Source organism: Gymnoscopelus microlampas, assembly GCF_963454915.1.
Source record: "Gymnoscopelus microlampas genome assembly, chromosome: 16".
Taxonomy (NCBI): domain Eukaryota; kingdom Metazoa; phylum Chordata; class Actinopteri; order Myctophiformes; family Myctophidae; genus Gymnoscopelus; species Gymnoscopelus microlampas.
This window is the reverse complement of record NC_139953.1, coordinates 41,409,832-41,422,826: the sequence shown is the minus strand read 5'-3', so window position 1 is coordinate 41,422,826 and position 12,995 is coordinate 41,409,832. Positions and strand designations below refer to the sequence as shown.

General features: G+C 38.9%; 1 long non-coding RNA gene across 1 annotated transcript; it reads left to right on the top strand.

Moving 5' to 3' along the window:
* The first annotated feature begins 341 nt into the window (after positions 1-341).
* On the top strand, positions 342-2,556 carry LOC311062616. Its single transcript, XR_014602519.1, has 3 exons — positions 342-511; positions 745-801; positions 1,232-2,556. It is a non-coding gene; the product is annotated as an uncharacterized lncRNA (long non-coding RNA).
* The last annotated feature ends 10,439 nt before the right edge of the window (positions 2,557-12,995 follow it).

The window sequence follows — 12,995 nt, the reverse complement described above, 5'->3', positions numbered from 1 at the left end:
CAGGCAGTGTGTGTGTGTGTGTGTGTGTGTGTGTGTGTGTGTGTGTGTGTGTGTGTGCGTGCGTGCGTGCGTGCGTGCGTGCGTGCGTGCGCGCGCGCGTGCGTGCGTGCGTGAGCGTGTGTGTGAGAGAGGGGAGTAACTCCATGTGCTCTCTGTGTGCCATTATGATTGGCTGCTTTAGCATGAAATTACAGTACAATGGTACTCTGTAAGATGCTATAGGCTGAAATGGATTTAAGTAAACAGGATTGGTCAGATAGGAGAACATAGGAGGGGAATGAGCCACCAAAGAGGATATAAGGATGCTGAGAAGAATAAAGTACGGAGAATTATCATTCAGAACTGAATGCCACCACAATGATGCCTGTCTTTTCTGAGACAAAGAGACTTGTGGCTAATGTTTGGTTTTATTATTGCCATCTTCACACAGCAAATGCATATTATGGTTGCAGGTAATGATGCACAGAAGACTAAATACTTGGGCACAATGACAGAGGAGCCACTTATGAGTGTAAGTATTTTAATTTGTTGTGTGTGTAGGCTTTTCATGAGGGGCAAATGATGCAGGGAACTGTCACATGAAGAAAAACTAAGTCCACAGTCCAGCTACTGAGCTTCCAGCCCAGATGACTTCAAAAGTGATGTTGATTTGACTATCTGAGATAGACCAGTCCTGCATCGGTACATTTATCCTGTGTTTTTATTGCCCTTTTTACGATAATAAGTTGGATCGTTTGTCCACAGGCTGCTCGCACAAAACCAGGGTCCTCTCCTCTGGGACACAAGAAGGGATCAAAGCTGGTATGTAGAGTTAGTAGGGTTTAAACTATTGATTATTTTCTTAGTGATTAGTCTATTGATTACTTGTTCGATTAATCGAATAATTGAGAAGCACACATTTTTAGTTATTATTCTTTTAAGATAAACGAATGAATGCAAAAAGATTATAATTTATGATTTATTATCGACTAAATCAATTAGTTTGATTATTAATGTGTATTGTGGTAGGCCTTTCATATAGGGCAAATGATGCAGGGCTTACATGTCTTTCTGTGATTATAACTCATAAGTCAGGCAAACAAGCTGCTGAGCTTCCAGCCGAGACGACTTCAAATGTGATGATGTACTGAGATCTCTGAGATAGACCAGTCCTGCATTGTTACATTCATCCTGTGTTTTCGTTGCCCTTTTTATGATAATAATAAGCTGAATCGTTTGTCCACAGGCACAGGCTGCACGGGCAAAACCAGGGTCACTGATTTGGTCTACAAGGAGCTGGTGAGAACCAGGTCTCTGGTGAATGGTCATCCTTGTGGACAGCCTGTCATTCAGGCAGTGGTGTGAGGCACACTGCAGCACTCCTATGGTACACAAGAAGGAAGCCTATACTGTAGCTGGTATGTGGAGTAGGATTGAAACTATTGATTATTTTCTTAGTGATTAGCCTACTTGTTCGATTAATCAAATAATTTAATGGCACATTTTTAATTAATATTCTTTTAAGATCAACAAATTCATGCAAAAAGATTATAATTTATTATTTATAATCAACTAAATCAATTAGTTTATTTAAAGGAATAGTTCACCCAAAAAAATGACTTATTTTCTATCAATTACACACCCCCTGAAACATTAATTTATTTTAGTTTTGACACATTCCTGAGCCAATAATTTGATGACCGGGGGTATTTCCGGTAGGAGACTCAACCGGATACATTAGCATTATTGCCGTAAAAATGCGACAAAAACAAAAAAAAAAATCCATGAATTCAATGCTTCATGGGGTGAGTAATTGATCGAAAATAAGTCATTTTTTGGGTGGACTACTCCTTTAAACTATTAAGACCTATTGTTAGTATGTTTTGTTAACTGTTAGTATGTTTGGTTGCAAAGTATATGTTTTAAAGAGGACATGTGTTCCTGATTACCAGGATGTCCCGTTTATTGCATGGAATATTTATGTGAGCTATAGTCTCGCATGGCCAGCCATATGGCGTGTCCATCCTCTCCACAGCTCTGCCTACTCTCTGCCTGAGAGGAGATTCTGGGAACCTCTCTGTCCATGACTCCGGTTTCCATCGTCTTTCTCAGGCAGAGCGGGCGGAGCTGTGAAAGGTCTGGCTTTGAGAGACTAATGTGACCCAGGCCGGAGTAAAGGTCAAATGCAGTGGTGTGTTACTCAAGGACTGTACTTAAGTACAATTTTTAGGTACTTTTACTTTATTGGAGTATTTCAAATTGTCTATACTTTAACTTCTACACCATTACATCTCAGAGGCAAATATTGTACTTTTACTCCACTACAATTATTTGAAAACTTTAGTTACTACTTTGCAGATATACATTATTACATTATAAAACATACATTAACCACTTTAGCCCTATTTTATACCTAGGCTATTTGAATATAGCCGATCCACAACTTGAATTCCGGACTTTTACTTGTAACAGAGTACTTCTACATTGCAGTATTGATACTTTTACTTAGGTAAAACTGGAAAATGGTAAAAATGGTAAAAATTGAATCATATGAGGGTGTTGTACATAACATTTTTTGCTAATCCATGCATGCCTGTCTTAATAAACCAAGCTAAGAATGATTCCTGACTCCAGTCTATTTGTTCTCAGAACCACGACCACCAAAGTTTCGTATTATCACCTATACTTTGTTTGAAACGTCAATAAAAATCCAGTGTTTTGGTGTTATCTTCTATCATTGGATAGGAAAGCAGGGCCACATGCATGACTCCCTTGTATTTGAGCACACTTTGAGGAATTATTGTTAAATGGTTCATCACACAGCATAAACAGCTGATCTACAAGCTCACAATGCATTGTATTGTGACCAGTTGTGAGTTTGTAGATATGCTATTTTCACCATTAGAAAAAATACAATAAATTCACATTTAATTTCTAATGAGTAATGACATGCCAAAATAGGAAACAAATGTTTTTAGTGGAGCTGTAGGAAGTGGCATAGGCCTACTTTGTGTAGTCAGTTATTTTTCTTCTTAGGAAACCTAAACTGAAGAGTCAGAACACTGTGATCACATAATCACAATTGTATGGGTTTATCAGACAGTCAAAACTATATGGCTGTAGAAAACCGGCTATGCCAGGGCCAGGCACAGTTTTTAGGCACATGATCACCAAGTCCCAGACAATAGAAACTACCACAGCTTTTTACATCTTAATATTAACTGCCTAATCCCAGCATAGAAATAAGTCAGTCATTTCACAATAAAACCTAAAAAAGACTGAGGTAATAATTTGATATGAATAATAAATACATTCTAACTATTTGGGGAGAGATGTTTTGTGCACCAAATAATGGTTAATAATGGCTCTTTTTGATCAGCTCAATTGATCACCTGGTAGATCAAAAAGAGGTGGTGAACTACTAGACCACATGATTTGAGCACTCAGCGCCATCTGCTGGCAAGTATGGTACAAACATTCTCCATGGATAAAATCTGAAGAAAAAAAAATCCCCTTTCTTATATTTTGCTGAAGACAGTCAGATGCTTCATTTGTGAATAATTGTCAATAGTTCATGTCCAAGATTATTGATAAAGTTCTACTGCGCAATTATGTTTAGAAACCATAAAAGGTTTATCCTACTGGTATGTGAATAAAATAAAGTTAAAGATTCAAAAGTGTTTGTGGGATGTTAAGATGATACGCCATCATGCCAGCCTTTTTCATTTTTTGGAAAATGTGCATATTTTTGGATCAGTAGCATAATGGCAATTCATTTTCTTAGATTCCAAATTCATAACTGCACACTTTTGCAATCAATACCAACATTTAAACATTACTCAGCATCAGTCAGTATAAGAGTAATAGCCTAACTGTATGGACATATTTTGTCATGCTCTGTATGCCATTAGTGGTAGGTTATCAAACATTTTCATGCCAAGGACCCACAAAGTGATTTGTATTTGGAGGAGGGCCCCATTTGAAAAGCTCACATTGCAAGGCATTGTGAGCTTGTAGATTAGAAGATCGGCCATTTTTACACAGGACCCAAGATACAGGATTTGTAAGTAATAAGTTAACCAAGAACTGAATGGAGCAGTAAATCTTCGGATCACGTTATCTTGGATAGTGGACGTAAACATTTTTTTTTTTTTTTAACGAAGTCGGCGACGTCAATGGCGCTCTGGGCTTATGAAAATGTGGACAATGGCACTGAATGACTTAAGCTAATAATAATGCCACCAGATGTATATCTCTGTACTTGGCATCTCTCGTTATTAGTTCTTACTTTGCCATGAAGTATTTCTGTTGATCAGTGGTTCTCATTGTCGGATCTGGGGACCCCCAGGGGTCCTTGATCGGGTTCCAGAGGGTCCCCAGCTAAATGACTAATAGTTAATCTTCACCATTATCACATAAGTAAATACAACTAGAGAACATACAGTTAGTGACTGTTAGTGGGCTCTACTATGTGCTCAAACTACAGTCAAGTTGAAGTGAGTCTATTATGGAACTAAGAGCCATGAAGAACAGGTATGATACCGTACCTACAACGTAGATCCTTCCTTTGAGCGTACAGGCAGCTGAACAAACAGGTGGATCCAGCAAAGGAGCACCCTCTGTCCATACAGATGTTTTACGGTTATACTTCTAGCATCTGGTCACCGCCTGTGATAACGACGACACCAAGGGATAAGGAGGACACATGAAAAAACATTCATTGTCAACAGGAGATAGATGAACAATATAAATAAATCATGATGGCTATGCACCAAAATACATGTCAGATATGATCAAAAAGCATTAACATAGTAAGTCGCTGAGATCCTCTGGCACTGAATGTTTAGAAGTTCCAAACGGTCAATGATACGAGAAATGGTGACCGTTGAGTACTCTAAGAAAAAGAAAACCTTTTCAGTTAAGTCTAATGACTAATTAATAGAAAAAAACAAAAAGTATAGCATGCCACGTTCTCTTACATTTTGGGTGACTGGCTCCCTGACTATGAAGGTGACTGTCTGAATGGAAGCTGTAGCATACTGAATTTCTTAATATCTGAATGGGGCGTTAGACAAGTTAAGTAGACTATGCTAGACTTAGATGATAAGTGGTGTCATGTGTACACTAGGCTATACTTTGTTCCACGCTCATTGTTTCTAATGTAAATAAGCATGTTACACTGGCAAAAACAGACTTATCACTTCAGAATTGAGGGGTTAAGGTCAGGGATATTGTTTTGAAAATGTTATTTCCTTTGAGGCTAATAGTAGGCGACAATTAAACTTGACTTCACTTCCACCTTTAATAAACAAATGTGAACCAATTACACAGCATTATAATAATCCATTTTAATCGTAGTAGCCTAAATGTTTGGACATATTTTGTCACGTTCTATACACTAAGGTTTCAATACTTGGAAATGTGGATGAGTTTAATTCTTGACCTACCAAACAAACAAATTAATTCAATATTCAGTGCAACATTTTGTGCAAATAATGTAAAAAAAAAAAAACAGATGTATATCTCCCTATTTGGCATCTCTCATTAGTTTTTACTTTGCCATGTAGTATTTGTGTAGATCAGTGGTTCGCTCAATGTCGGGTCTGGGGACCGCAGGAGTCCTTGAGGGGGTTCCAGGGGGTCCCCAGCTAAGGGAGTTTCAGGGGGTCCCCAGCTAGATTATTACACGTACAAGTAGATACAACTAGAGAATATACAGGAATGGCCAGGGTACTGGGTAGGTTTGTCTGCATTGTTCAAGAAAACACAGAGAGAGATAGACAAACTTAGAAACATTCTTTAATTATTTTCCACTTAAGGAAATATTGCATATTTACACTCAGCCACAAAAAGAGTATCTTAACGTTTTCAAATTTTTCATTAGAACACAAAAACATCAATAACACAAAACGATGGAGGGAAAAAACGGTATTCATACAAAATAAAGACCACCAACTTCTCTTAGATTTTTTGACCTCTCTTCCATGCCTAGTTAGAGTAGTGTTGTCTGGGGGGCCTTGTCTGCTGGATGACATAGTCTCTGGATGAGTGGGTTCTCCCTGAAAACCAGGTGAAAACATTAGTTTGTTGGATGGGCGATGTGCTTAGAGGGCCAATTCACCCTGTTGTCATCCGACATGGTATCTAAAGATCAAATTTGTTGAATCATTTGTAACTCAGAGTTTACAAATGGGTCCATTTGGTTCCATTTGTACACTCAGACTAAAACTAACACAACAGGAGTTAACTGTGTACTAATGTCTACTACCTGTGCATGTGCCTCAGAATCCGTTTTATCCTTCATCCTGAGAGACACACCGCTGAAGCTGGAGGAAGCGGTGGGCATCTCTCCCACAATTTCCCACAAGGCTGTTTCTTCATGGTACCGTTCGGTGCTACGGTGATACCTACATAGCCATGAGAGAAATGTCTGGTGTGAGCAAGCAGAAGCTACTTTCGCTTTCTTTAGAATATTCATATTAGAATTGTTTTCAAAATAATAATTCAAATTTTAAGAAAGAACTGAAAAAATCATAAGGCTCCATATGCCCCGGCATAGGCTACAAGAGTGAGTGAGTAGTCTTCATAACAGTTAGGGTGACAAATGACAATAACTGCAAATACCAGCGCTTCAAAGTGACCATCTGAGACAAGATACAGCATACAGGTATGGAATATATATTATATATTATATGATAGATAATCAAATCAGTGTTGGGCAAGTTATAAAAAGTAACAAGTTGTAGTGACTTGTTACTGCTCCAAAACGTAACTAGTATGAGTAAAGTATATATTCAAGGTCCTCTAGTGATTGATTCACTAGAGGAGGCCTCGGAGCCAATCGTTGGCCAGTGCGCTCGCTGCCCCGGCATAGGCTACGGGGGGGGGGGGGGGGGTCCTGAATAGGAGCTCCGAGGCTCAGCAGCCCAGCAGCCTCGGAGCCAGTGGTGGAAAGTAACTAAGTACATTTACTCAAGTACTGTACTTAAGTACAATTTTGAGGTATTTGTACTTTACTTGAGTATTTCCAATTTCCAGTACTTTTACTTCTACTCCACTACATCTCAGAGGCAAATGGTGTACTTTTACTCCACTACAATTATTTCAAAACTTTAGTTACTAGTTACTTTTCAGATATATATATTTTTATTATCAAACATACATTAACCACTTTAGCCTTATTTTATACCTAGGCTATTTGAAAATAGCCGATCTACAAGCTCACAACGCGTCGCATCGCGACGCGTTGTGAGCTTGTAGATCTGCTATTTTCAAACAGTTTAGTACTTTTACTTTTGGTACTTTAAGTACATTTTGATACCAATACTTTTATACTTTTACTCAAGTCAATTTCAAATTCCGGACTTTTACTTGTAACAGAGTACTTCTACAGTGCAGTATTGATACTTTTACTTAAGTAGGAAATGTGAGTACTTTTTCCACCACTGCTCGGAGCCAATCGTTGACCAGTGCGCTGGCCCGGCATAGGCTATAAGAGTGAGTCTTCATAACAGTTAGGGTGACAAAGCTTCAAAGTGACCATCTGAGACAAGATACAGCATACAGGTATGGAATATATATTATATATTATAGTATGACTAACTGAAATAGTGTAATAAGTTTAAAACATGTTAATGCCAGTAATATAATCAAAACGTTCCTGAAAGAATGTACTTTATCTCAGACGATGGCAGAATACACTGTTCATACAGAGGCATTTAACTGAGTGAAATTTGAAAACTGAATTTACCCACCAGTTTTACCCACCTGCCCTATGGAAGGAGACATCGAGAAGACGCATGAAGATGTTGGAGGGCCTAAACGGGCTTCGTCTCAACAACACTTTATGTGATGTGATTATCTGCTGTGGAGGAAAGGAGTTCCCTTGTCACCGAAATGTACTGGCCTCCCATATACCTTACTTTGAGGTAAACACACATAGATACAGGAAGAGTGGGCACCTGAAAGTAATTGGAATACGTGTATGCTTTGGAAAATGGTCTGACATAATGTAAAGTATAGTATACATGATTGGAACATGCACACACACGGTACATCATTATCAGACCTAAATATACCATTCAACTTATTGTTTATGCCATAATGATCAGGTTTTGTAGCTATAGCTTTTTTTGAAATATTAGGTCTTGTATGTCAAATGTTCAAGCATGTTCAAATCATGTATGCTTTACCCCATTTCATTTTGTACCATTTTCCAAAACATACATTTATTCTTCCTTCTTTTTACATTTTGTAAAAAAAAAAAACAGCCAATCTAACATTGAGGTTCCCACTGTTACCACACAACATCCTAGAATTCTCTGGTGGTGTTAAGAAAATGTAATTCTCTCTGGATGTCATGTGAACAGAATTGAATATTATGCTATATAGCAGTGGGGACCCCCACAAATAATCATATTTGAACATAATAATACAGTTTGACTTTAGTGCACTTGTATTGTATTTGATTAAATGGCATCAGAATTATATATATTTTTGCCACAACTCAAGAATGAATTTGCTTATTATGACAGAAAATTAAATTACATGTTACATCCAAAAGGTCAAAGGTCAACTTCACTGCTGTGTCATAATGTTCTATCAAAACACTTTTCTGGTCATTATTTAATGCCATAACTCACAGAATAGAACAGATGGGGAGTTATCATATTTCACCTTTTTGGTCAGATCATTTGTGACTCTAATCTTGGGTGCCCACCCAGAAACTATAGCACCGGTTACTCACCGACCCCCACAAATAATCATATTTGAACACTTGGAATGTAGGAGTTGAGGCATTACATTTAGTACGTGTCACTTCACTGTCATCTAGGGACCCCCCCAAAATCATGTGGGGAGCCCCCTGGGGGTCCCGACCCACAGGTTGAGAACCACTGCTATATAGAATCAATTCATTGTTTTGATGGCACAATATATATTAGAAAGGCTTAAACCATAAACACTCAAACCCAACCATTCAACTTTTCAACCGGCACAGGCGATGTTTAGGCCTACAACTGGCATGATGGAGTCCAGGCAGGGAAAGGTTAACATTTGCGATGTAGAACCTCAGGCGATGGAGATGTTGGTGAGATACGCCTACACTTCAGAGCTGTCTATCACCACGGGAAATGTGCAGGTAATGTATTGTCATCATAAACCATCATAAAATCTAATTACTGCCTTCATTTATGACCTGTATCAGTGTTTTAAAAGGTAACCGGAACGCTCGCCCCAAAACACTTGCCCCCCATTTTTCTGCAGACCGCTCGGCCCACAGCGGCTCTTGTATTCGTTTTCATGAGGAAAAGGTTAGACATAGCTCTACTGAGGTTAGGTTTAGTAATACGGTTAGGTTTAGGCATAGTTTGACTGAGTTCACGTTTAGAAATAATGTTGGGTTTAGGTATAGTTTTACTGAGGTTATGTTTAGTAATATGGTTATGGTTAGGTTTGACTGAGGTTACGTTTAGGAATACCTGGCGGCGACAGTTCCGAGGTCGCCGGATTTGATCCGGGGCGAGTGTGTTTTGGGACAGGCGTTCTTGTATTCCTTTAAAACATACTGTATTGTGTTTATTTGGTCTAGGGCCTGCTAGCAGCAGCAGACCTGCTAGGGGTCACGTCTGTTCTAGAGGACTGCTGGCAATACATGGAGGGACAGATGGATGACAAGAATTGTGTCGGGATTCACCTCATTGCTGAGGCTCACTCCCGTAAGAGCTTGGAGAAACACAGCCTGGATTACATTCTGGAACACTTCGATGTCGCCTGCCAGCAGGTCAGACATTAACAAAGATTTACCAAGTTGTTTGTCTGTTTGTTAGCTTTTTCTCGATACATCTGTGGTGACTGACAGGCACACCATTAATATTACTCGGCCTTTCAACACCACAACTGACTAAAACATGTAGAAACATTCAAATTGTCATGCTATCTGGTCACTTGTCCTTGTCTGAGTTGAAAAGGTTACTTCTAGAAGTATGGGAACAGTGACGTATTATATCAGCTAATCTTCTGTATAATTTATTTTGCTCTTAGGAAGAGTTCCCCTCTCTCTCTCTGGACAAACTGACAGAGATTCTTGAAAGTGATTATCTCAATGCGAAGGAGGAGGAGGTGTTTGAGGCAAACATGTCGTGGTTAAACAAGTGTCCTACCCGTAGGCAGAGCTTTGAAAAGGTCAGTCCCTTCTCAGTGTTTCACCAAGACCATGGAGAAGTCAAAGCAATGTGACTGGCTAAGACAAGCTCAAAGGGATGATGGGATGATGGTTCTCTTACACAATAAAATCCAAACTGCTAATTTGGTTCCGCTCCTTCCGCTGACACTGGGATCTGTCGTCTACAGAAACGTCAATATACCTGTAACGCCCAAATCCTATGTGTGTACTATTAAGTGTAGTGTCAAAAGTCCTGTACTTCTGGCACTATACTGGTTGCCGACGAAGTTCTGACGTGGCTCAAATACTAGGCATGGAAGAGGAGGTCAAAAAAACTAAGAGATTTGGTGAAAGCTAAATTGTTAATCTGGGAAAGTAAGGATGCCTTAATTGTAAATTATCCCTAGTGCAGATGATATTGGAAAATAGCCGATCTACAAGCTTGCAATATGAGCCTTTCAAATGGGGGCCCGGCTCCAAATACAAATCAATTTCAGTTTGAATGTGTTTTGTGTCCTGACTGAGTCCTCCTGATGCTTTCAGTTTCGATGGCCAGTCAGTCATATAGAAATGTTTGTTTTTCTATATTTTTCGATTGCATTGAAATGCACTGGCACATATGTAGCTCTAAGCACAAATTCAATAAAGAAGATCTCTGAGTTGTCATTCACAGCTAAGTGTGTGCACTTCTAGCCAATCTGCAGTCAGCCAATCAGGCAGTTGGACTCCGCCTTTAAATATCACTGCCTCACTGCTGTCATTCTCTTTCCAGCATGCAACAAGCAACCCACCTCCATCCCCAAACTCCACCATGCCTCAATCGTCTACAGTTGAGAAGGAAGGAGGTTCTCTGCACTGCCACCACCAGCGTCTAGACTCCAGGGGGGTTCTCCCTATTCAGCATATCTTATACATATGTACATTGCATATGTACGATAAATGTTAATGGAGTCTAATTGCCAAATATGTTTATTGAATAATAAAATGTTTTATTCAATAAAATTCTCATTTACAACAACTCGATCTCTCTCTTATTGAAGTAGCCTTATTGGCCTAGCACTGTTTGGAGCTTTAATAAACAACAGAAGTTGTTCAAAGATTGTATGATGAGTCATTATCGGTTTGAGCCCAGGTGTTTGAATTTGAATATTGCATTAGGCAAAAAATACATTAAATACATTTCAAATACTTTGTCTAAAAGGTCCTTCCAAAAAAGTCCTTGCGGTCTTGTTTCCATTGAGGTCCTTACTATTCAATTCATAGTCAAATGGTTTTAATTTAGTTTGTAAGTTATGAATTCATACACAGTAAAAGTCTTATAGTGTTAATTTAATTCAAATCAGTGTACAAATGGAACCAAATGGACCCATCATGTCATGTGTACAGAACACTTTTCAGAGAGTTAAATCAACAATGAGGATCTGGGAAGCATTTAGTGACAGCCCACACAACCCCTTGAGTACTCTAAAGTAATAAAATCTTGTTCAAAAATGTCTAAGTCTAATGACTAAATTAATAGAAGAAAATACAAAAAGTATGGCATGCCATGTTCTCTTACATTTTTGGTGACTGGATCCCTGACTGAATGGAAGCTGTAGCATACTGAATGTCTTAACCCATTAAAACCGGGAATGTATCTGTACCACTTAAACCATTATTTTATACTTTGGCTATTAAAAAATAGCAGATCTACAAGCTTGTGCCGCGCTATGAGCTTGTAGATCTGCTATTTTTGAAAAATATTGATTTTTTTTGGGGGGGGGGCAAATCTTTTCTTCTGGGGGTCCCTGGAACAAAATATTTTGGGATGGGGGTCGGTGGCCATATACATATCATTTTGGGGGTCCTTGGCATGAAAAAGTTTGAGAACCACTGATATTATAGCAACATAGGTTTTCTCAAAAAAACTGTTAGGATTTAGAAGACGTTTGTAGAATCGGAACCCCGGCCTTAATGTTAAGGTCTGAATGGGGTCTCAGACACTGTAGTACAACGGGTCCCCAGTCTTTTATGACCCCTTTTCTACAAAGCTGTTTTCACTAAGTTAAGTAGAATTATGCTAGACTTAGAATGGATGAACTGAAAACCCAAAAGCACCAATACATTTTGTGAGTTGTCATGACATAATATGACATAATAGGCCCAGTGTAGTCTATGTGTACACTAGGCCAGGGGTCTTCAACAGGGGGTCCGGGACCCCTAGGGGGTCCTCAGAGTTACTACAGGGGGTCCGCCAAATCTTTGTGTGATATGATTTTTTTTTTTACCTTAACCACTTGAACCCTAGCATCCCTTTTCTGAGGAGAACTTTAGCCAAAAAATAGCAGATCTGCAAGGTCTGTGAGCTTGTAGATCTGCTATTTTTGGTAAAGAGGTATAGGTGTGGAGGGAAAAAAGAGCAGACCAAGTAAACAAAAAAGTTTAATCTGAAACACAATTTTATACGATATAGAGGGGGTCCCTGCTTCATCTCTCTCTCAGCAAGGGGGTCCTTATTGGCCTGAAAACGTTGAAGACCCCTGCACTAGGCTATAATTTGTTTCACGCTCATTATTTCTAAAGTAAATAAGCATGTTACACTGGCCAAAACAGACGTATCACCTCAGAATTGAGGGGTTAAGGTCAGGGATATTGTTTTGAAACTTTGGTTTCCTTTGAGACTAATAGTAGGCGACAATTAAACTTGACTTCACTTCCTCCTTTAATAAACAAACATGAACCAAGAACATCATCAAGCATTCCAAATAAATGAGATAATAATATTGTAGGCTACTGCACTGGTTCAAACTATGTGGAAGACAGGTTATGACTCCAGTAGGCCACCTGTACTTCAGTAACATTGCCTCATTAGCTG